The sequence below is a fragment of the Triturus cristatus genome, chromosome 9 (assembly GCF_964204655.1).
Source record: "Triturus cristatus chromosome 9, aTriCri1.1, whole genome shotgun sequence".
Lineage (NCBI taxonomy): Eukaryota > Metazoa > Chordata > Amphibia > Caudata > Salamandridae > Triturus > Triturus cristatus.
The window spans coordinates 80,796,912-80,822,086 of record NC_140592.1 but is presented as its reverse complement, the minus strand read 5'-3'; positions in this window follow the sequence as shown (position 1 = coordinate 80,822,086).

Here is a 25,175-nt window from a genome sequence, read left to right as displayed (position 1 = left end):
CATAACATCAGCGACTGCCTGGGACACTGCCTAGTATTTTTGGACAGATCATACAACCAACATCCAAAGTAAAGAAACATAGAAATCCAGTTACTAAAAAGTATGTTTTTAAGTCTGGCTGGACAGTGCAATCTTCTACATCACCTACTGATAGAAATTCTTAAAATGAGAATTTCTCTCACGCAATGCTGTTAGCTATTTGCTGTAAAATTCAATCTCGAATGAAGTGCTTGCAATGCCTGAGATACTATTTTACATCTCAAAAGACCACATACATATTGAGTTTGCTATCTCACAGATATGCCGTACACAGAAAGCAATCATGTTGTTTTGTTTTTTTCACTTCAGCAGGCCTTCTTAAAATTTCAGTCAGTCATTCTATTAGCTTTGCCAATGTTTACTGAGAAAAGTTGTTGTTTTCATTCCTGGTCACCTACCTGCATTACCTTAAGCTCCCTGACTGACTCAGCTTTGCACAAAGCAGAGGGCCTATTCACAGGGTACTGGCACGTGTAATCTCCCACTTACAGAAAGCTCGAAACACTGATGTGAAACTGAGAGCCAGAATTAACAAGAGTGATCCTGCTTCAGAATCTCAATGGACAAAGGTGGAAGACTGGTTATTCTTTACAATGTCCTTCCTTACACATAAAGAACTGTGTAAGCTGATATATCTGATGTATACATCTGCATCCACTTTCCTCAGATCAAACCCATAGGTTAACTCATATAAAATGTCTCGCCACTTCGATGTGTCAACTTCAGAAATTAGGAAATAGGACCTTCTCTTGCAACTCCTAGACTCTTGATGTTCTTGCCCAGCTAACTACGATAGAATAGGCCAAAGCAAATAGGTCTCACCTTTGGGACCCAGCGCCTTCGTCAATGGTGTTTGCTATGCCGCTCAGTAGTGCGGCTGCTGTGCAGCATGACTGAAAGTAAAAAAAATGCTATGAGGTGGCCGTGTTTTTTTAATGATAGCAGGAGGCAACACAGTGAGGGGTGCAGAAGGCAACATAGAGGGCGGGTGGTAGATAACATGGACAACGGAGGGTGTGGCTGTGTCGTAGCATGGACAGGGGTGGCTGTGTCGTAGCACTTTTTTTGTTATCACTCGAGGGAGGCAACGCGGAGGGATAACGGGTGGTGGAGAAACACAGACAGCAGAGAGAGGATGGGTGATGACAAAAATAAAAAAGTAGTGGCAAGAAAAGGTCAGTGGAATGAGACAAGTAAAGCATCCATGTTTCAGGGTAGAGACAAACACACCAAGAAGAAGGAAACCTGTGGCAGCTGACCAATAAGAAGCAAGCACATGAGAGTGCGAATGAAACCAACCAATGGTAATCAAAGGGCGGGCACAAAGCACTCTGATAGTTAACAAAAGGTCTCGCAAGAGACAGCGCATGCTCTAACAAAAGACCTGAAAGGACCACTCATGGATTCAAGGGCACTGAAGACATATTTGTTCTCTTACGGTCTGTGTTCTAGACTGGATGCAGGCAAAACGCAATACACTGCCACAAGAAAAGTCCTGTATTGTTCAGTTAATATATGCAGTTAGTTAAATCAATCAATTTTGGAGGGATCACAGTTCAAGATCCAGAGGGCGTTGCAACAGAAGGCTTGGGAGATCATTTAGATGTTGGTGGTAAGGGGGCAATAGGCGAAAAGTTGGCCAATGCCTCATCACAAGCTCTAAATGGGATCCTTGGCGTCTGGTTCTCTCATTCCCTTAGGTTTTGTCTGGAGCCTAATGTAGCTTCTGAGCCTAACTTACATTTTGAAGTTTCTAATCAGATATGGGACAGTGATTGATGCTGTAACACTGAACAACCTGGGTCTAGTACTGGGTCAGCAGGGATAAACAAAAGGCAAAACCACTCATTCTAACATCTCTTGGTTAGAGAAGAACCCTTTAGGGAACAGAACCCATCAATCACCGAAGAATCAGTGTATTGTCATCATCTGGGTCTGTCTCTCCTGTCACACCACACCAGAGCTAGAGAGAACAGCCTGGTCGCGGGTCAGGGGAGAAGGCGTACAAGGGTTGTAAACAGTACCAGAAATGACAAGAAAACAGTGGGTTCTCCTTCGTGTGAAAAGGGGTTCAAAAAAAGTGCAGCGCTAAATCAAAAAATGTGAATAAAAATGGCTAGAGAAACTCAAAAGTGCTTTAATCGGTAGAGCACCTCTGCCAAAATTAAAAAGCAAAATGGCAATTTAGCATAAATACATCGTCATTATGCTCATTGTCCATAGTATGTGGTCGACATGTTTCTGCCCACTGGGATCTACAAAGTATCGAGGGCATTCATCAGGACCTTAATATTGCTGCTACTATGAATAAGTAAAATTGTAAAAGTATATTAAATTACAGACATTCCTACCACCGGTTGAACTCCATGGATGTAAAAACCGGATACCCTACAAATGTGGGTGATACCCTCACCTCAACCTCTGGTCTTTACTCATAGACCGCCCTGGGGTACCGACGGAGAGAGCGGGGCCCCCTTCCCTGAGTAGAGCCAGGTTGAGGTGAGGGTATCACCCACATTTGTAGGGTATCCGGTTTTTACATCCATGGAGTTCAACCGGTGGTAGGAATGTCTGTAATTTAATATACTTTTACAATTTTACTTATTCATAGTAGCAGCAATATTAAGGTCCTGATGAATGCCCTCGATACTTTGTAGATCCCAGTGGGCAGAAACATGTCGACCACATACTATGGACAATGAGCATAATGACGATGTATTTATGCTAAATTGCCATTTTGCTTTTTAATTTTGGCAGAGGTGCTCTACCGATTAAAGCACTTTTGAGTTTCTCTAGCCATTTTTATTCACATTTTTTGATTTAGCGCTGCACTTTTTTTGAACCCCTTTTCACACGAAGGAGAACCCACTGTTTTCTTGTCATTTCTGGTACTGTTTACAACCCTTGTACGCCTTCTCCCCTGACCCGCGACCAGGCTGTTCTCTCTAGCTCTGGTGTGGTGTGACAGGAGAGACAGACCCAGATGATGACAATACACTGATTCTTCGGTGATTGATGGGTTCTGTTCCCTAAAGGGTTCTTCTCTAACCAAGAGATGTTAGAATGAGTGGTTTTGCCTTTTGTTTATCCCTGCTGACCCAGTACTAGACCCAGGTTGTTCAGTGTTACAATATTTGGTTAAGGGGATTCACAACCTGCTGGTCTTTAAAACCTTTCCCTTGGACCTTCTCCCACGTTTTTTGTTGATACTACAGTGATTGATGCACCAGACTTTGCAGCAGACCTTAAATTTGATGTGAGATCTAGATGCAGACAGCCAGTGGTCGTCTGTGATAAGTTGGGCAGTGGCTTGAAGGCCACTTTTGAGGAGGGTCTGGGGGGGTGGGTAGAGGTGTCATAGTAAATTTTGCGACACTGGTGAACAGGGCATTCATTTTGCTGAAGTTATCTAGTGGTACCATTAAATTTCACTACATGGGAATGAATGTCCATTAGATTAGGAGGGATGGATTTGCCCTTTGATAACCTTTTAAAGTAATATATATCAAAACAAGTGAGAAGAATTTGTTTCAAATGCAATTAGTTTGTTTTTTACATCTGCCTTGTAGATATTTGGGTAATCTGAGAGACCTCTATTGGCTAGTTTTACATTTTGAAATATTACTATTTTAAAGTAGCCCAAATCTGCAAAATCTTCCCAGACCAATGTGCTTGAACGCCTTCAAAAGAACAGCCAAACTGCCTATTATTTTCTTTTCTGCATGAAGCTCATATCACTATAGACTCAAGTGACCCCAAATCCTTACTTCATGAGACTTGTCTGTTGTAATTTCGTGTCCTAGATACAGATGTAAAGACAATAAGTCCACTGCCCATCTTTGCATAACCTAAGCCTTCTATAGTTTGTTGTTCACAGCCCCTGTTCCCTTCATACTATCACCTGCCCAACATCACAAGTTTAAACCTGCATGATGGCAATCCAGCACCATCAATCACAGAGTAGTCCTAAAAGAATGTGATCCAATGGAACTTTGAGTTCTACCCACCTGCACCCAAAGATTTTCTCATCACCCTCAGTATCTGGCCGCTCATCAATTCCTTCCCATCACGTTGATGGAATACATTTCTTTTCACCCTGCCTCTGACTATAACAGAGCCCCTGTAGGCTTTACCTGATATTGTATTACATCAACTGATGCTTCCCATCAACCTCCCTCCATCAACTCTCACATTTTTTGTAAAAATAAATAAAAAAATAAAAAACCTGTTATATTTCAATAATTAAAAAATACAAAACATACTACTTTAGAAAGCAGCCCTACTTTTGTGACCAGTACACCCATGCTATTAATTTCCTATTCTCTTGAGCACTGCTACTGTCACTGGCTTCCCTCTATCCTGAACTTTGCACCATTTTTTGGTCCATCCATCGAATATTTTAACAAATGCATCTCTGGAGTGAGTAAGAGAGGAAGGTATTTGAGCCAAGTCAAGTTGGAGAGCTCAAAGCAACTGGAGTGGTTCAAAGCACAATTAAGACACCAACGTTTTACATGTTCTACACAGGTTGCTGGGGGCAATCAGCATTTTGATCCCTTACAGGGTAATATGTGCAATGCAAGACCAGATAAAGACGATGAACATTCCCAACTCGAGTTCATGCCTGGAATGGTGAACATCAATGCCAACATCGTCATCGTGCCAATGGAGGATAGACATGCTGGGAGGAACTGTAAGTCAGGGGAGTGATGTTTCTCTCTGGAGCCATGGAAACAAAGGCCATGCAAACAGTACTAACCAATCGAGAGCTGCAGAGGTCCTCCTTGCTAGTTCTGATGCCCTTGCATTGACCTATTATTATGTTATGCCTTCATCTTGAACTAGACATCTTGAAGTCTTCAGAGCAGCTCAGCTGAGGGATCAAAGCATTTCAGTGGTTCTGAATGTAAAGAAGCTGGGAAACTGATGACATCACTTACTTGCACTGACGCAGGAGGATATTTAGTTCTACTGACATGGCAGGGATAGGTTGAATGTATATCAGAAATGTTTACACCTTTTTCTTCAATCTCTTCTTTTTTCCTGCTTTAATACTTTGTTTTATTTTTGTCCTTCCAACTGTTTTTGCCACATTTTCAACAGAACACTTAATCCTGCAGTTTGTTTCCTTTTCGTTTTAGCCCTGGGTTTTCCTACTGTCAAACAGACCTATAGCTAACAATATACATAGAGTGGGCTTTGGATCACCCCCTATGAGCCAGTGGCTTTCACCGACCATAGGCTTTCAAACATTCACTTGGGACTTTGTATTTCAAATCTTAGATCAGCCAAGTCGATTTTCCATCTCTCAACTAATGCTATTGGCTATTTGGGGGTAGCTTTCCTCCCCAAATCCATTGCTTAAAATGAACTGCACAAAGGAGTCTTTAACAGCTACAGCCACCTCTGTCCGCTGTTACTGGCTACCTCCCTTATGTGTTAGCACATTAAACCTAAACCTATTGGTTATGCAAATTATTGTTTCCCTTTTCTACTAATATGTCTCAATACATATGTTGAATACAGTGTTTGCATGTGTCTTCTTGTTGTGGAGTGTCCAGTTTTTAGGACCTCTCCATCTGACATTCCTTCTTATTAGCCACCTTTCAGGAAATGTGTCTCAGCTTCTGTTTGTCAAATAAATCTCATCTGCCCATGTTGAATGTGCTCCTTCAAAATCAAAATTTCACTCTTGTGCTCTTATTGGTTGATACATTAGGGAATGCATTTTAAGTGCTTGTCGCTGCCATTGGTGTTTTCCAGAAATCGGTCAAAGGGAATATAAGTTATTTTCCATTCGGACTCATTGGCGTTGCCTTATTTTGGCCATAATTTTAATTTCTAAACTTGTCTTAGTGTAGTGTCTTATTTTGTTCAGTGTTTTGGAAACAAAAGAGCAAATATAAAATAAATAGCACCCTATGCGGTGGTGCAACTAGATAGGAATGGCCTATATGATTTGCACCAGAAAACAATCTTTGAGGACAATTCCATTGACCCAATCCATATCTGTTGTCTAGGGTGGAGGAGCAAGCAATGGCTTCATTGCAAGGGAGGGGGGAGAGGGGCTGCAGACATTCCTACCAAGTCTTTCAGCCTTCCTAGCAATATGTCTTTGAATGTGAAGCTGACATAACATCAATGCTGTTTTCTTGTCTTCGTCTATTGGAAAGAGTTCTTCTTTGATCTTGGCCAAGTCAGATTCAGTGCCCCAGATTGGCATAAACCATGATTATTGAGAGTAAATGAGACTGATTCTGTTACACGTACTACTGCACAATTCACGGATCCCCTATCAACTGTCCATTCATTTCCCCTTATTTCACCTCTGCTTGCTTACTTTTGTAATAATCTTACAAACTGGTCTATTGAGTCATTTACCATTTGTGATGTTCAATCAAAAAAGCTTGCACGTGCCACTGCTTCCTTTTAATACATTCCTCAATACATTCATCCCATGGACATTGGTTACCACCTGTTGGTAATTCAGTTTCTTTTACCCCACAGTACCCAGCACCTTCATTAAAAATGTTTTGTCTTGCTCGATTTCTACATCATCTAATGCCTCAACTCTGGTTTTCAAATTTCTTCTTTTACTCCTTCCATGCACCACAACATCACCTGGGCTTTGCAGGAAAAGGCCATGAGCCTTGACACTGTACATTTTGCAAGAAAATGTGCTACTAATGGGCCACTGGTAGGATCTTATGCCTTTTTCCACTGGTGGCTTCTGTTAGTCTTAACGTGTGGAACAATGTGATTGCCTCCTTCTTTGATTTGAGTATACCGCACTCATGTAGCCATTTTTTCTGTCCCCAGTGGCTTCGGTGTCCCTTAGGCAGGGTTAGGTTGCTGTGCTGTAAAGCTCTGAGAAATGGTTGCCCATCTCCCTGTCTCTTGGTGGGAGGTGGCTCTAAGCGTGTGAGGCCCCTGAACCTTAGGCACCGCCACTTGGCCCCCACTCAAATAGTTAGTACCTGCTTAGCAATCACCTGTGGTATTCTCTATCAGCGTTGAAAGCTTTCAGTGCCTCCACCCTCTTCTGTGCTAATTAGGGTTGGCCCAGGAGGTTAACTCACTATATCATATTATGAAACCCATATGCTGAGGGTACATGAAGATCAGAGAACCCTTTACTCGAGGCAGTAATGCTTACACACTGAAACAGGTAAAACCTATTTACAGCATATACTTCATACCACCCACAAGCTGGTGCTAGGCATAATTGTGGCATCCTAGTACCATCCTCAGAATACAATTTCAACATGTGGGACAACAGAAGAGACCTGGAACTGCTGCCTGTGACTTGAGAAAAGACTGGACCTGGTCTGCCTGTTGTACCCGGGACCAAGAAGTGATCTCCAAGGGTCTTAAGGCTGACCTATACAAATTACAGGGACACAGCACATTACAAGAGGCCTTTCCTGCAGCTGCCCAGCTGATCAGTTGCAACTACACCTGCCCTGGACCCTGCTGCTGGCCTCTGCTGGTGTGAGTCTTGACCCCCAAGTGCTGTCATGTTCCAAGACCCTGGGCTAGTGTCAAAATCTACTCCTTATAACCTGTTCTAAAACTTGAGACTTGGAAACTTTTTGGCTCCAAAGACCTCTGGAGGACCAACAAGCCAAATCAATCCAATGAAGGTGCATTGCCACTAGGCCAGAGTTTCAGGTACCTTCAGCTCTGAGATTTTCCGCAATACCAAATCTGATTCAGTGATATCTCGTAGAGAAGGTATCTGGCCTTGTGGTGCCCTCTTCAGCTACAGCCTGCAGCCATGACCCATGGGAAGAATCCTAGCTCCAAAAAATCGAATTAGAGCCTGAGTTATAAACTAGCTAATGGCCACTATTTCCTCTAGGGCGATGGAGTAAATTACTCTATCGCCCTGTCGCCCTAGTGGAGAGACTGCCCACCAGTTTTATAAATGACCTCCAAGCTGGAGGTCATTCATAAAGCATTAGGAGGACCCGCCATCATGGCGGTTTCTGTCAATGCATGTCGCTGTTTGGTGTAGGGCTCTTCAAAACGGGATTTTCTTTTTGAAAATAAAAAAGACAATCCTCCCCTCAACATGGGAGTCCTCCCCCATTGTGAGGAGAGCATGTACTAGTTTTCACTGCCCCTTACTTCCATGGTTTTCCTGGCGGTGACAGGAAATTAAAACTGACCTCTAATTCTGACTTATTTAAATTAGATGGGTTGAATTACAGGCCTGTCTCAGATGGCCCTTACTCCGCAGGGGTGTAGGAGGGGTTTAAATAATGGCGGAGACAGAGTAGCGTCTGCCGTAATTAAACCTATGGTCCACCCACATTTAAATTGGGGGGGGGGGCCATTAGCTTGCTGATAAGTATACGCCATCGCTGTGGCAATGGAGTATACATTCCGCCAACATATAAATTAGGCCCTAAATCTATTCACTGGGCAAAGGCACCAAAAGTATCCATCTGACGAGGGATCTTTCTTGGGCACAAAATTCAAATTTCTCCCATCAGAGCTTCCCTGCCAAAAGTCAACAGCTTCACCGAGACCTCATCCAGCATCTATCCAATAATGGGGAGCCCTCTACAGTCACAGTTTGCTGCCATGCTCCACTGAGGATATTTGACTTTCATTTGAGAGACTAAGTCCTATAGTAAAACTTCCAACTGCGTGGAACTTGGTTTCTGTATCAGATTCACACTCTTATAAGGGCGAACGTTAACTGAGCCTAGGTAGTGGTCAAGTGCCACCAGATGACTAATGTGCTTTTTAGAGCTATTTTTATATTTACATTTTAAAATTTATAACTTTGGTTTCCCTAATTGGTTTTGTCGTTTTGGTGTAATTTTATTTATTAAAATTCACTCTATTTTTTCAAATTGATTTGGGGTTTCTTGTTTGTTGTATTTTGTCTTTATTACTGTTTTGGTACTGCATAAAAACGTTGCACATTGCCTCTAAGTTAAAACTTTCTACTCTGTGCCATAACTACCAGGGGGTTGAGATCCATTTAATTTAATGCCTTTAGTGATTCCCCTTAACAAAGATTGTGAATATTAATGCAATTTCTTCCATAATGCTTTCATGAAATATGTGGAATGCAAAAGATAACACAAAACAACTCTTAAAGTCAGCCTGCTGCTGTGCTGTTACAGACAAGCTGTGAGGGGGTGGGAAGCAACACAACAGTGGGTCGGGAGTATTTGAGGTGTGGAGCAGCACACGAGGGAGAGAGCTAGAAAACACATTCACTCCTATTGAGTGATGAATGAAAAAGAAAAGAAAGTTCCCTAAATGTGAGCAGTAGCGGCAGGCAGGGAACGGGTGTGGTGAGGGGGACAAAAGACAAAAAATAAACACCTCCTCACAGCCGCTGTCCCACCTCCATCGTGTCTCCTCTTCTCATGCGAGTCCGGAAAGCAGCAAGCACACATGCTCATCTGAGCCAATCACAATGCTGCAATTCAACGTTGTGATTGGTCTGAGTGCCGTGGTTTGGCACTCAGACAGGGACTATCAACCTATGCATGTTCCCCGCCAGGCTGTGCATTACAGCATGGTGGGAAACATGCAAAGTGTGCATGACTGTTTGGCTGGCCCTAGACGGCTGGCCAAACCATCATGCACACTTAAGTGCATCAACCACTCCTCTACCTGTGCCACCAGCCCCGCCTCGCCCTAACCCAGCCCCGAACCAACAAAAAACAAAATGATAATAACAACGTTATTATCATTTTATATTTCATTTTTCCTGCTCAGAGAGCAGTGGGACGACTCTCCTCCTCCTTAGCGGAGAAGCCACCCCTGAATGTGACCAGTGGCAGGATACAAGCCAGATGATCAGAAGGATCATAAAAATGCTAAGTTCCAGAGTAGGGACAAACACAAGAAGAGGAGGCAAGCCATTGAATAAGAAGCAAGCAAATATGACTGACAATGAAGCCAACCTTTTGTACGTGATTGGCGGACTGTAAGCTCACAGCGGGTCATTTGCTTGCGCTGTCTGGTAGGATGGACTTAAAAATGCACAATAGGAAGTTGTTTCTCACACACATCCCATTATACTATGCAGCACCTTCAGAATGTCTTTGACTTCGGTCCCGATTATTGGCACCCGCTTGCATTTCCCTGCAAGAAGGTGGTGGAGGACAGTCAAGGTGCTTTGTCAGCACTGCAGGGGTTTCAGAGCAGCATATATTGCTTCATATCTTTCAACCCTTGCAGAGCTGACCCTAATGCGGGGAATATCCCTGTGTTCATGACACTGGCCTTTGATCCTTGGAAGCCCCCAAGCAAGCTTTCTGCAGCACAATCTGAAGGGGTGGAGTTGTGGCAGGAACTGTCTCATTGCCATGATGTTTGCACTCAAATTCTTTTGTTTTCTAGTTACAGGCACAAAGGCAACAAATGCTTATTTTCCCTTAAGTGAAAAGAGGTAATATTTAACACAAAATATCCTCAGTGGAGCATGGCAGCAAACTGTGACTGTAGAGGGCTCCAAATTATTGGATAGCTGCTGGATGAGGTCTCTTGCACAGCACCCTTTTTTATCATACGATACTGAGAGCCTCATTGTGGGTGGCCTGTAGTTTTATTTCAAACAACTGGCAGGGCTTTAAAGCAGCTCCTGCTGCTTCGAGTATTCGTACAGCACCCATGAAGGTCCCATGGTAGTGTTTGTAATAATAAGAGTGTAATGCTCATTTCAGATGTGTTTAAGTTAGCATAATTGGGTCTCAGTAAGACAATGCTGCAGCCAGCTTGCATTGACATCAATTCAGAAAAAATGTGCACTATTATTTTACAATGAACAAGCCTTTCTGTGTGCATGTTTCTGTGTTTTTCCATTATAGAATAATAAGCAAAATAGAAGCTCTCTACATGTGTCTGCTTCCTGATAAGATACAATTATTATTGTGCTTTCCTCAGGAGGAAGTAGTGCCAGGGATGTTCCGGTCTCTTTAGGAATTGTAAGGTCTTTTGCTCAAGTCTCTTACAATGAGATATTTATTTGCCAAAACATGTTAATGTGATCGTATTATGAAATACACAGTCATATTCTCTTATTTATTCATATTTTGTTTATTATTATGCAGCAAAGTAGGTGTACCTAAGTGTTTCTCATTTCATGTGTCATGTGTGCTCTAATAGTGATTAGTGCTCTTACATATCTCTTTGTTAATCTACCCCTATTATGGCATTTCACACCATGTCTAGTGTGTTGGCTTTTCTGCCTGAAACCGTATAAAATATGCTGTAATTTTGACAATGTGCCAGAGGCATTTGCACTTGCTTACTGAGCAGACTCTATGTTAGTCTGTTTACTCACCTTATGCTTAGACCTTCTCCGAACAGACTCTATGTCAATCTATCTATTTACTTTATATTTGGTTCTAGCTTTTGGCTTGTTTCAGAGAAGGAGCTTATGTTAGTACTGTCACAGATCATGGCTGTTGAACTATTTTAATTTGTGCTAATTCACAATTTGACTAACAATCTTTTTGCTTTCTATGATGATCATAATTTTGAAATAAACCTTTGTGGTTTTGACTTTGAGTTCTTGTCTTGTGGAGGTTTTATTAGTTGTCCAAGGCCTAATCTTAAGAAGACTAACTAGGTCTTACTACGACTCACAGGATCAATCTTGCATATGTGCCCTCTAATTCTCTAATTAGAGCTTCAACAGTCCCATGTTTATATGGCACTCTAGATCTCCTTTGTGTCTTATAGTTGGGCATTAAACTCACATGCACACATTACATTAGTGCCAAACTGCTGGACACCAGTAACCAAACCGGTATGCATTACCATGGCCGAGAACAGTGGAAAACAAGCCTGGAAAAAGTAAAGCTAGCTGCCCTCTGCCTTTGCTTTACATCCAGCTAGAACACAGAGCAGATGTAAAACATATGCATATGATTGCTACTACTACACTGGCTGTCTGATGCAATGAAACTATGAGAATCTGGCCATCTGCTCCTAGAAACAACAGTGCACTTTTATCAGACACCATGACCCAGTTAAATTGTCCGTTGCACAGCACCCTTTTTTATCATACGATACTGAGAGCCTCATTGTGGGTGGCCTGTAGTTTTTTTTTTTTTTTTTGAGTGGGACCAGCTCATTTAGTGTGATGGATAGACTATGGTAGAGGATTTCTTACAAGAGCTGAGGGTGTGCATTGCTCGAAGGTTTTGTTTACCTCAAACTCTACGGAGTTGCCATTTCTAAAGTTGCCCGCACTAGCCGGTAGGCGAAGTGGAACCCTAATCCTATGAACTGTGCATAATGAAGCGCTAAGCTCTCCAAATTCATAGTCTGGGCATAAACAGGCGACGCCAAGGAATGGCTATCAGAATACATGCATTTGTTCCTGCTACCGTGCATGGACCATTTTTGCCTCCCCATTAAAAAGCACAAACCTTCACCAGCTTTATGGTTTAAGAACCTGCCAGATGATTTTTAAATAATTGCGAAAATGCAAGGTGCAGGACTTTGCATCTTCCACATCTGTGTAGTGCTACCTGTCTTGCTGCAACACATAGGGCTGTAGAGCAGAGCTGAGAGGTGGATAGAGATAAGGGAATGATCCGACTAGATCTGAACATGTACGTTCATTGTAGAAGTGTATCGACACATGCGTCCACTCGCGTGTGTTGAATACAAACAAGCATGTCCCACATTTATCGAAGATATGCATTTCATGTGATGGTAGAATGCATCTGAAGATTTTTACAGATAAAAAGGAAATGATTACACTTATGCATTTTATAAGGTTGAGAATCTGTGATTGCTTTTATAATGCTTAGGTCAGTGACTCTCTTGTACTTGCCAGTTCCCTCTTGAGATTGATAGTGTGCATTAGAGAGAAGTAAGCACATAACTGTGCCATCCATCACAGGATTGAAAGCTCTTTAATAATGTGAGATGGATAGTCTCTCCCACCAGAGAAAGGTCCTGACTTTGCCCTTTACTAAACTAATCCCTCTGTGCTTCTGGCTCACTTTCCACTTATTATGTGCTAAGGAACACCCCCACAGCTCATTGACAAGCATAGTTGGCACTGCAAAGGATCAGAAGAGGGAGAAACATGGTACTCAAGGGCACATGGATGTCCTATAAGACACATTAATAGAACCAGGGCAGATACACTGCAATCAGGAGGCAGCTGAGAGACCCTTTGTAGAAGGATCATTCAGTGTTACATACCACTTTGTGGCATTTGAAGGAGTATTCCAGGCCCATTTAAAGTGGAAACTACCACACCACTCCCTAATCAGTAACAAGCACCATCACAGAAGGTAGCTGACAGGGTTGGGGTCCAACCAACTATATCCCCCACTCAGCACTGGAAATGAAGAGGAACCCGTGATCTGGCCCAGCCATAGTGAAATAGTCAAATTTGGCCCCCATGCAATTTCCTAACACAGAGACACAATGTTTAGTGACTGTATTTTGTGTTATTTCGTTCAGAGCAGCAACCAGCAGGTGGTGAGAAATACCCGCTACTTACAGTTCCAGATGGTCCCAATACAAATGCCTCATTTAAAGAGCATTCAGCACTCTGTTTATTGGAGTCTCATCCTGGCTAGGACAAGATGGAGCTTAATACCTTGATGCCATCGCCATTGAGGAAACAACTCAGTGTGTTACTTTTAAAGGGATTGAGGTAAACTATTCTTTGACGCACGTTTTTGAGTTTCACAAAGGTAAATCCACAAACGTACATATACATGTATAGATAACTCAAGTATAAATTTACTCTTTCACTCTTTTACTATTCAGCAATCTTAAATCACCGTCCCTCCCTTGAAATCAGGAGGTGGAGGCATCTAAGGCATAATTTACAAGTGTAAAGTTCTTACTGATAGGTAGAGAGCTCCACTACAGGGGCAGATATCTCCTTATCATAAACTATAGGGAAAAATAATGCATTTAAATTAATGCTTTAAAAAAATCTAAATAATTTTATGTAAAATAAAAATGTAAATGTAATTAAAATAATTTTTACTGTCTTATATTTAATAAAATATTACACTAATCCAATCAAGTTCAAGTTCAAAAGACCTTTATTCGAATTTCATAAAATCCATAAAAGTACAACAATAAGAAATCAAATATTCATTAAATGATTTAGGAATTCAGATATACTAATTACATTTGTATATATTATTTTTAAAGAAAATCAAACAATCCCATCACTAGAATTTTACTATGTAATGTTCATTAAATGTAGGAAAAATGTTTTAATTGATTTAAAATGTTAAATATTTGTAAACGTTTAGTAAAATGTTATTAAAAGTGTTTTTTTAATTGATTGTTAATTAAAGTTATATATTTTTTTGTAATGTAATATCACTTTTTAACGCTAAAATCAAGTATATATATATATTCAAACATTATTGTTTTGAACTACAAAAAACCACAGAAATTCACCTGTTATAGTTAGCTTTGCTGACTATAACAGGTGAATTTCTGTGCCCCCGCCATGCACTGCTTATGACCCCACTTATTACATCACTCATGACATGTTCTATGACACCATTTATGACATCACTCATGACATCTCAATTGACATAATTGATCTAACCTTTGTTTTTAGAAGTGGTGGGTGGTCCTTCCCTATGGAAATTCAAATGCCACAGTTCATAAACTTTGCTTGGCAAGAAACCTTACTGAACAACTGCTGATAGCATAAACCCAGAGGTGGTGCAATGGCACCGGACTCCATGGGCATGAGGGGACCTTTCCACCCCAATTAAGGTGGTGTTTCAGTGCTTAGCCAGGGGAAAGAGGTTCATACTACTTGACTGCACTATGACCTTTGGCATCTAAGCCACTACAGTAGCCATTGAGGTATAAAGCACCGCAGCCTTGACTCAGAAGTTAACATTGCTAGTACAGGATGTTATGTAAAAAGCCAATTAATATTAGAGACAGCTAAAAAATGTGGCTATGTAATTTCCCATGGCCTTATTTGTTTTTAAAATGTGTATGCCTTCTCAATTCACTTCTGCATTCCACTTCCTCCCATTTATTCCTTCTAAATCCTCAGATATACTACTTCAGGAGCGACAATCTGCTTTGAAGGTATAAGGTGTTAATTTAGAAGTTGCACAGAACTCACAATCTCAGGCCATAGGAGAGGTTGTGAGGGAGAAGTGTCTCCTTGCATCTAGAAAGGGATAGGAACATCTGTCTGCTCCACATTACCATACAGCCATGTGGGTGTATGGTAATGTGAGTGTAAGGTTAGCAATCTGAAGATGGTTAGTGTGGGCAGAGGGTAGATTGGAGGCTGCAAGTTTAATTAGAAAGTAATAGGGATCTCTAAAAAGAATTATAATACCTTACCCAGATATTAGGAAACGTGGGGTTGGACAAAAGACGGTACTGATTTACGGAAGGGTGTGCTACATTATTATGGCCTCCCACCCCGCATTAGCTGCTCATCCTTAATACATTACCCTGAAGTTGACGTGAGTGGCAGGTTTCTTGTTTGTGAGCCGGGGTCTAGATCTGACCACATTTACTTATAACATGGCTCCAAGGCAGGGTTCTCAATCTTATGTAGGTTTCAGGGCTGTTGTTGTTGTGGAGGGGTGCTCACCTGTGTGGTAGGACATAGCTTTATTGTAGCTAATGAGACATTATGTTTGCCTCACTAGATACAATGATAGCAATACTCCAGGCAATGCAACTTATTTACTAGGGAGAGGCGTGGCACTGCGGCCAGAGCGGCTGACTTCAAGTGCGGGGGCTCAAAGTTCGATACCCGGAGGCAGCTCAGCTCAGCATCTTGTGACTCTGGGCAATAACTCACATAATCTGCCCGACACCCTCCCAGCCCCTTGAAACCGTTAAGGAGTGATATGTTCGCGCTTTACAAATATGAATTATTATTAGTGCAGTTGGCAATAAGCAGGGCCACTAGAAAAACTCAATTCTCCAGCCTCAAATGTTTCCATGAAAATATATGAATTTTTCCCACTCGCTATGTAATCCTCATTTTAATGCATATTTCCTAGATTTTTAACGAAAATTATGTATTTTACTCAGGTGGACGAGAATATATTAAAATCGTTACACACAGAGAATAACATTGCGACTTATATTTTTGCAAAAGGTAACTTGCAACTGTGAATGTAAAGAAATATCAGTTATGCTCACGTATTGTAAACGTCCCATTTAATGGATTTAGGGAAGTACTTTTCACTGCAGCGGGAAACAAAAACAATACATACTTGCATTCTTTTTAAACAGAGTGGATAGAATTATTACTTTTTATAATGAAAATAATTTGTTTAACTATTCACATAGATGTTCCTTTGTGTTACAGACACAAAGTAGCAGTTATTTCCAGACAACACTCAGGGCCTCATTATGATGGTGGTGAAGCCGCCGCCGACAGGCTGTCGGTGGCAGATTCATCGCCATCGTGAGCCCATTTACCGCCCGCCATATTATGATGGCGGGCGGTACCGTGGCGGTCATAAACTCCGACCACCAAGCATCCAACAGGCTCCTTGAGCCCGCCGGTGTGTCAGAGGCCCTTGTAGTCCCTACAGTGGTGGCAGTGCCTAGCAGGCACTGCCGTAGGAATTTGGATAGCCCTTTCCGCCCGCCTGTTCATGGCGGCTAACCTGCCATGAACAAGTTGGCAGAAAGGGACTTTGAGGGCCTGTAGCGGGCCCCCCTACAGCCCAGGCCCTTTTCTTTGGGTGTGGGGGGGGAGGTCACCTATAGTACCCCACAACAGATCACTGTACCAAGTGACAGGCACCTCATGGTGCCTGTCATGTAGTACAGGGGCGTGTTACACATCCCTGTTTTTCATTGTGGCGGGTGCTGCAGTCAGCAGCACCTGCCGCAATGGAAAACATGGAAAATGCGAACGCCACGGTGGTGGTCGCATTGTAATTTGGTCAGTGGGACCCCCAATACTATGGCGGCCGGTCCCCATCTCCGTTAGGGTGGTGGTCAGACTCACGTCTGCCTGACATTGTAATCAGGCCCTTTCAGTCTTTAGAAAACTTTACAAGAATCCCAAACATAGCTTTTGAGGTCTAGTGTCTTGAATCCAAAAGTCGTGTCCCCCAGAGACATATTATGGTCCATTCTGCAAATGTACCCTATGCAGTAAAGGATGTGAATGTGGTGCATAATTAATGACCAATATACTTGTGGTGATGTCATGTAGTCCGATGACTGTCAGAACATCCATATGTCATCTGGAGTGTTGGTAGACTTCTGATTTCTAATGTTCTGATACTGTCAGTTACCACCTGTGCCTTGGTCATACCAGGGACGGCTCTCTGTACCAATAAACCTTTGGCATATACCTTACTTTATGTTCCCTATCATCATTTCATCAGGAGTGACAAATGCTGTGAGATGTCAGGACTGAGGATGTAGTTCAACTTGATGGTATGCAGCTTTAAGATCAAGTTTTGTGAACCAGGAAGAGGACCCTACTTTTGCGATAAGATCTTCAATACGCGGGAGGGGAAAACCATCGACCTAGATGGCTTCATTGAGGCTCCTCAAGTCAACACACATCCTCAAGTCCCCAGATCTCTTTTTGGCCAAAACAATGGGAGAAAGCCAAAGAGTGGATTCGACTTTCTCTATTATGCCCTGCTCACATAAAGATTGTAAATGCTTTGAAAGGTCACATCTAATACTTAAAGGAACATTGCGAAGTCTATGTTTAATTGGTATGGTATCTTCTTTGATCTTGATAAAGTGTTGAAAATCAGTAATTTTGCCCAAACAGTCTTCAAAAATCTTCGCATATTTGTGTTCCCAAGAAGTGGCTAATTGTGTGTCTGACGTAGAGCTAATATTCTTAACAAAATTAGGATGATTGGAGTTGGGCTGATGATCAATGAAAACCAGATTTGGCAGACCAGGTTTGATAGTAAAACCAAATTCAGCTTGATGTATGAGACCAAGGACATTGATGCCTCGTTTAGCTACGTACACCTTACCATTAATGTTTTTATTGAAAACACTGATTTTAGCCCAAAAGTAGCCTAGTAAATCAATCTTGCTACCCTCAAAAGCTACTGTAAGTATATCAGGAGGTAGTAAACTTTTATTGGACCAAAGCTTGAGATATTTGTCTTGGGATACTATGGTGGTACGAGCACCCGTGTCAACAAGAAGTTGAATATGATTATTATCAATGAAAACTTCAACTTCTGGATCTGGAATATGTTGTGTAACACAGTTGTCTGAACAATTCTTAACCACTACGAGATGTTCTTGATTAGTAACATCTTCACTGAGTTGATCATCAGAATCATTGAGTACACATCTTACATTGCCCCTTTTACCTCCCATACAAACATTTGCAAAATGACCTATTTTGCCACATTTACTGCATTGTTGAGTAATTGCAGGGCAATTTTTGAAGGAAGATACATGCGTGGACGATCCACATCTATAGCAACTTATTTTATAGTTGAATTGTCTGTTAGGTGTAAATGTTTTTCCACCTCTGTTTGGTGTAAAGTTTCTTCCACCCCTGAATATAGTGGATCTTATTGGGATATTTGGAAGAGAAGAAGAAGAAAAGGAAGGTTTAGAGTTGACAGCACCAGAAATAGTGGAATTTGATAAGGCAGATTCAAGTTGCTTTGCATCATCCATAGATCTTTCAATGCTCTTCGCAATATCTACTTCTTCATCGAGAGTTGGATCTTTGCAAGTGAGTAATTTCTGTTGTACTTTTTTACAGTAACAGCGTGCAACAAGTTGATCCCTTACAAGTTGAGATGTAAAATTATCAAAGTCACATTTTGCAGCAAGGACTTTTAACGCAGTAATGAAAGTGTTTATGCTTTCATTGGGTTTTTGTGCTCTAGTGAAAAAGTTGTATCTGTACAACAATGTTTTTTGTTTTAGCAAAGTACTTATCCAATTGCATTACTGCTATCTCAAACTCGTCAGGGTCTTGACCTTCGGGTGGCTCAAAGTCAGGTAGATGATCAAAGACATTTTGACCCTCGACTCCTAAATGGTAGTACATCAAGTTTTTCTTTCTTTCAGGCCTGAATCTCTGTCCATCAATAGCACCAAGATATGCTTTGAAAGATCTGACCCATAACTTCCATTCAAGTGGAGGTTCTCCAGGTTCCTGTAAAAAGGGTGCAGGAGGTGTGACACTCTGCATGTTTGTGAAAGTGAGTAAAAATATGGAAGAAAAGTAATTGAAGGAGAGAAAAGAAAAAGGAAGAAAAAGAGAAAAGAGAAGAGAAAAAAATTGTAATGAAGATTTAAAATGTAGAAGTGAATAAAGTTGTAAATGAGACAGATGTGCTGGAATTTTGCTCAAGAATGTGTTTTTTTAATCTGATTTTCTGATGCATCAATGAATTATTCCACAAGATGGCAGTAATGCGTTATTTAAAATAAGTAGGAAAAAGATACTGCGTGTGCCAAAGGGAGTGTTGAATGATACACATAAGTAGAAGCTGTGTGTATCAGCGAAGATGCAACAAGTGCTATAATCATATACAAACTTTATGCTAAAGCTGAGCGTATCAGCAAACTGCAATGGCTGTGCGCGTCAGCGCGATACAAAAGAAATTACTTCAAGGAGGTGAATTTGACATGCAAATGCTATGCGCATCAGCGCGATACGAAAGAGATTCTTTCTGTGATGTAAATTTGACACGCAAATGCTGTGCGCGTCAGCGCGAAGCAAAGTAAATAATTTTCGTGTCTTCGATGCTCTACGTTGCGCTCCACAGGGTTAAAACGGGAATTCCTTCCGTGTTGACGCTGTGCGTCACAAATCTTGAAGTCAGTGCGGGAGGAGAACAATGGCAGTTACACGAGCTCAGTTCCGTGTTGACAATCTTGAAGTCGATGCAGGAAGAGAATAATGGCAGTTACACGAGCTTAGGTGAGTGCTCAATCGCGCGCTGGGTAATAGCTTGAGCGAAACAGAGCGCGAGAGCATCTCACGGTTGGGCTCCGTATAATTTTTCCATAATTAACTTTAAACTTTGCATTTCCTCCCAGTGCGGTGCGAGCACGGATATTAGGGGAAGTAACGAGAAAGTCAATAAAGTACTATTCAAATTTGGTTTTGAACTTGAGAAGGGCACGGCTCTCTGTATATGAACGATTCTAAACGCCTTGATCATTAATAAAAAAAAAATGTACCCACTGTTGGTTTGTGGAAGAAAAGTCCAGTAGTCCAGTGGAAACAGTGAGAAGATGCGGTACCTGGGCAAAAGGAATTCATATTAATGTAGAGTTGCAGTGGAATCGCATCTTGTAGTATAAACGTAGATTGTAGCTCCAAATCCCATCTTCTGTCGCCAATGAAATGATGATAGGGAACATAAAGTAAGGTAGATGCCAAAGGTTTATTGGTACAGAGAGCCATCCCTGGTATGGCCAAGGCACAGGTGGTAACAGACAGTATCAGAACATTAGAAATCAGAAGTCTACCAACACTCCAGATGACATATGGAGGTTCTGACAGTCATCTGACTACATGACATCACCACAATACTCCCAGAAACTTGTTCATAGCATAACACAGTACAAACCACATGACTGCTCATCTTTTGGTCGTTCACAAGAGTACAGTTTGAGTATTTAAAATTGGGAAAACCCACCAAGGTCCCTTTTGAACACTGCATCTAACCAAAGAAACCCCATTCCACCCATTAACACAAACACAGCCATATTGAAGCCACTCAATTCCATTTTGCCCTGTCTGTCTTTCAGTTTGAGGGTGTGTTTGTTGTTCCGGTGGTACACCAGAACTTTACTGCTTAGATTCTAAGATGCAGTAGAAGTAAGAATGGCCCTATGACGAATGATTTGGGCCGTATATGATATTTATTATACTGTCTTGCACCATCATCTTAAGGATTTCACAGGAAAACCAAGTGCTTCTTATTGAGACAAAAATATATTTAAAAAAAATTACTGTTCAATTCGCTGTGGCTATTTCTTAATGGAAAGGGATGGTTCCAAAAGCCATTCGATAGAATAAGCTTAAAACTGAAGACAGGTTTTTGCATGTAACTAACTTGTGCCAAATAAATTAACCACACCATATACTACTGAAGGGGCCGTGTTCCCTTTCGTCAATGTACTCTGGAACCCTTGGTCAATGGACTGTTTGTACCTGCTTGGAAGTGTAGAGGGGAGAAATAGCTAACTAAGTCAGGCTCGCAATTTCAAAGAATAATGACTCCGAAGAATCACCAACTCCAGGTTCTAGGTTAGTAGGTTTATTACAAAGCCAAAAATAACTGGACATACAGGCACCTCAAGATGAGGTTGTACAAGTACATCGGAACTAATACAAAGCCGAATCTGTGAGCGATGTTCACTCTTTGGAAGATGAAAAGGATGACAAACCCCAAGATCAGAACACAGGCAATAATTGCCCCCACATCAAGATCAGTCTTCGTTTGAGGTTCGTAAGTAAAGAGCATTAGTCTGTCCCTACACACTAATAAGGTGACATCCCTACTCAAATATTTCCCCAGACAAGTTAGGAAAATGTGTCAGTGTGTGAAGACTTCCTAAGAAGTGCACTTACGTTGAATGGGTCAAGTAGCCAAAGGTACAGAGCTCATTCTAAGATGCCTCTTCCCTCTCCATTGATCTCCTCTCTTCTCCTAATTCAACCCCCGGTGCACTGTCCCTAGTTCAAACACCAAAATCATATAAAACGCCAATTTTGCATCACCCGTTCGCCTCATGCTGCTAGACACCTCCTCACGTGTGATTTTCCATTAATTTCGATACTTCCAGATCCTGGCTCGATGCCCTTGATTCCCAGGCCTTCTTCGATGAGAAAGAACACCGTCTCATGTTATCAGCACTCCCTGTACCAATGTATCCTCTCCTCCCTGAGCCTGACTCCTAAAGCAAAAACGTTATTCTAGCTAACAAGGACAATTTTATCCACCTGCAAGAGGAACATGAGAAACAAAAAACTCGATATGCACATGAAATTCAACTACCAAGCCTAACATGAGAGCTCCCAAGGAAAATGCATTTCAGGCCTACAGAAATTGGCCAACATACGAACATAACATGGTAGGCCTTATGAAGCTACGCGTGAATAACCATTTCTTTAAGCATTTCTGAATCCACATGTTACATTAATGCATCAAATGCATGAATAATTATAAGCAACCTACACAAGTTCTGCACGTTAAAATCTAATAACACGTCTATGTGCAGAGGTAAATATGGTGTGCGTTTAAATCAATGCATTACAGTTCAATAACTGAACTTAATTAGTCCATTAGAAACACTACTGCCACGTTAATGTCTTCATATTACACTAAATATGTCTATCAATTCACCGTTACATGTTATTACATTTCACATTCTAATAATCAAATGTTAACACAACAAAAGAATAAATGCAGGTGCAAACTACTCGTGATTATGATGCACCCCTTCAAATGAAAGAGCACAATTGTGCTCTATCACTACAAGAAGTGTATACATTTAGGTCTGTTTTCAATGTGAGGTAAAGCTTTCTTTATAGTATTAAACAGACTGTGATGGGAGGTGATTTTTATCCATTAACTATAAAGTTCTCACACTGTCCACTCCCAGCTTTTGCAAACCAAAAATGTCTTATTAAGCAAAAGTTGTGAGGAGGATAGGAGAAGTACTTGCCTTTGTGTGGAGCAGCTGCCCAAACTTTCCCTCTCCCCTTACAGCAACACATTAGTGCCTGGAACCATATTTGCTTCTCTTTCAGATAGTAGGCCCAGAGCATGGGCTGCTGTGAAAAAGCCCACTAGCCTCAAGACACAGCACTTAATTACAACACGCGTTTCTGGGGGGAGCTCTGGTCTGGGGAGTCCCTGCAGGATACTCCTGGACTGCCTGAAATGGTTTTCCACACCGTCCAGTACATTTGTGAGAAATCACTTTTGTGATGATATATGTCTAAAGAGCTAAGTTCACCATTGAAGTAGATTCTCACTGCTTAGTAAATGTTGCGAGAATGAAATGTATATCTATTCCTAGCCCAAGAGACTAAAATATGAATTTACACTATAAAGTAAGTTTTTCTAAGTAGCCCGTCACTAACCATTGCAGGAATAGCCACTTAGGGCAACTATCACTGCAGAAACATCCAAGTTACAACAGCATTCGTAGCTCACTTTGGACTTATTTAATGTTAGAGGTTGGCTTTAAAAGGTTTAAACCGATTAGTCTGACGTTAACACTAACATGTGTTGAGGGCTGCTTGTGAATAGTTCTGCTGCATATATTGAATCCCACATGCGGGTGGGTATGACCAGACTGTATCCCACATTGGGCATCTGACCTTCATGCTATTTGTATAGGTTTCATGCGTTACTTTCGTGGACTTACCTACAAGTCAAATATTCCAATTGGTGTTACCAACAAAGACCAAGTTTATTTAGAAGTCTCTCACTGCCGAAAGGTCCAAAAACACCAGTCACTAGAACTATTTAAAAAAGATACATTTAAAAAAAAAAATTAGGGGCATATTTACAAGCCCCTATCGCCACCGCAGCTTCACTTTTCACGATGTTGTGGTGGCGATAGGGGCTTCGCCTTTTTTACAAGGCAGCGTTAAGCCTGCCTTGTAAATAAGGCACACTTTCACGCTATACTTAGCGTGAAAGGGGAGGTTAATGGGTGTTGCGATGGGCGTTCCACAGCAACACTCATTGATTTTGACTCTGCCCCATATTTGCAAGAGTGGCGCAAATATGGGGCAGTGACAAAATTAAGACCAAGAAAAACCTAGTCTTACCCTGCCGCAACGAGGAGAAATGTTTAATTTTTCATCGTTTTTGCTGTTTCCATGTTTGCTGCGTTGTGAAGCACAATTGGAAACAGCAAAACGCCATTGATTGTTTATGTGCAGGAAAGTGTCTCTTCCTGCACATTAAAAAAAATGACGTTTTGCAACTTCTATGTGTGCTGCATTAAGCAGCACACATAGAAGTTACAAAACGCCATGTAAAGATTGTTTATGTGCAGGAAGGAACACCTTCCTGAACATAGATAATCTTCACCTGCATCGTGGACACCCTTGCACTATGGTGCAAGGGTGCCTGCATTGACGCTAGCCAGTTAAATTTAGCACCATCGCAGGGGGAAAAACAGGGCTGCACCATATTGTTGTAAATAGGGTGCAGCCCTGCGTTTCAGAAGTGGTGGAGAGCGGCGTTAAGCCAAGAAGGATAACGCCGTACTCTGTCACTTCTATTGTAAATATGCCCAATAGTTTCCCAGTGGAGAAACCCCTTCTTCTACACCTCCAGCAATGTTCAGGGTATTCCATCTCCACACTAGATACATATTTGCTCATGTCATACTATGTTGGGGCTAGTAATCAGCCTTGCAAAAAGTGTGTTGCACATCAGTGTTCGCCAACTTGTTAAGTCATCTGTGCCAGTTAATGGCCACTCCCTGGCCATGTGAGGAGCTATGCTCACATGTGAAACTGCATCATGTTATTGCAGTACATTGATATGATCATTAACACATCTGAAAGGTAAATTCACATTTTGTGAATGTAACTCATGATTTTCTATTCATGAAGGAGACCTTTTGAGCACCAACGTTCAACTCAGGAGTGGTAATAGGTTTTAGATTAATCCCCGTGAGACTGTAAAATTAGATCTCAACAAATGAGACAGGAGGATGGTAACATGAAAATGTGACAATCAAAATACTTTGGTCTTCCCTCCCACCTCCTCCTCACCACTTTTGTAAGTTTTGTGAGGATAGGTTACTGGTGAGTTCAGAGACAGGCCGAATGTGATATGGTCAAGGCAATAGGAATGTTGAACTAAAACAACATGGGCAGGTCAGTTGTCTCAGCCCCTTTGGTATGTCAACCGCAATATGTCCTGCTTTGTTTGTATATTGAGGTGTGTCAAGGTAATCTGAAATGCAAAAAGAACAGATGATGGACGGAATGCTGAACAAATCAAACATTCACCGCCAGTCACAGATCTGGGTTAAATTCATAATTTATGTTTGCGCGCCATGCCATTCCAGTTTGGACCCAGCCATTTGCAAATCATTCTTGCCATGCTCCCCATGGGAGCAGTTCTCCATGGACCAGAAACAAGCATCCTGGAACCTGTTTCAGGGTTTCACCCCTC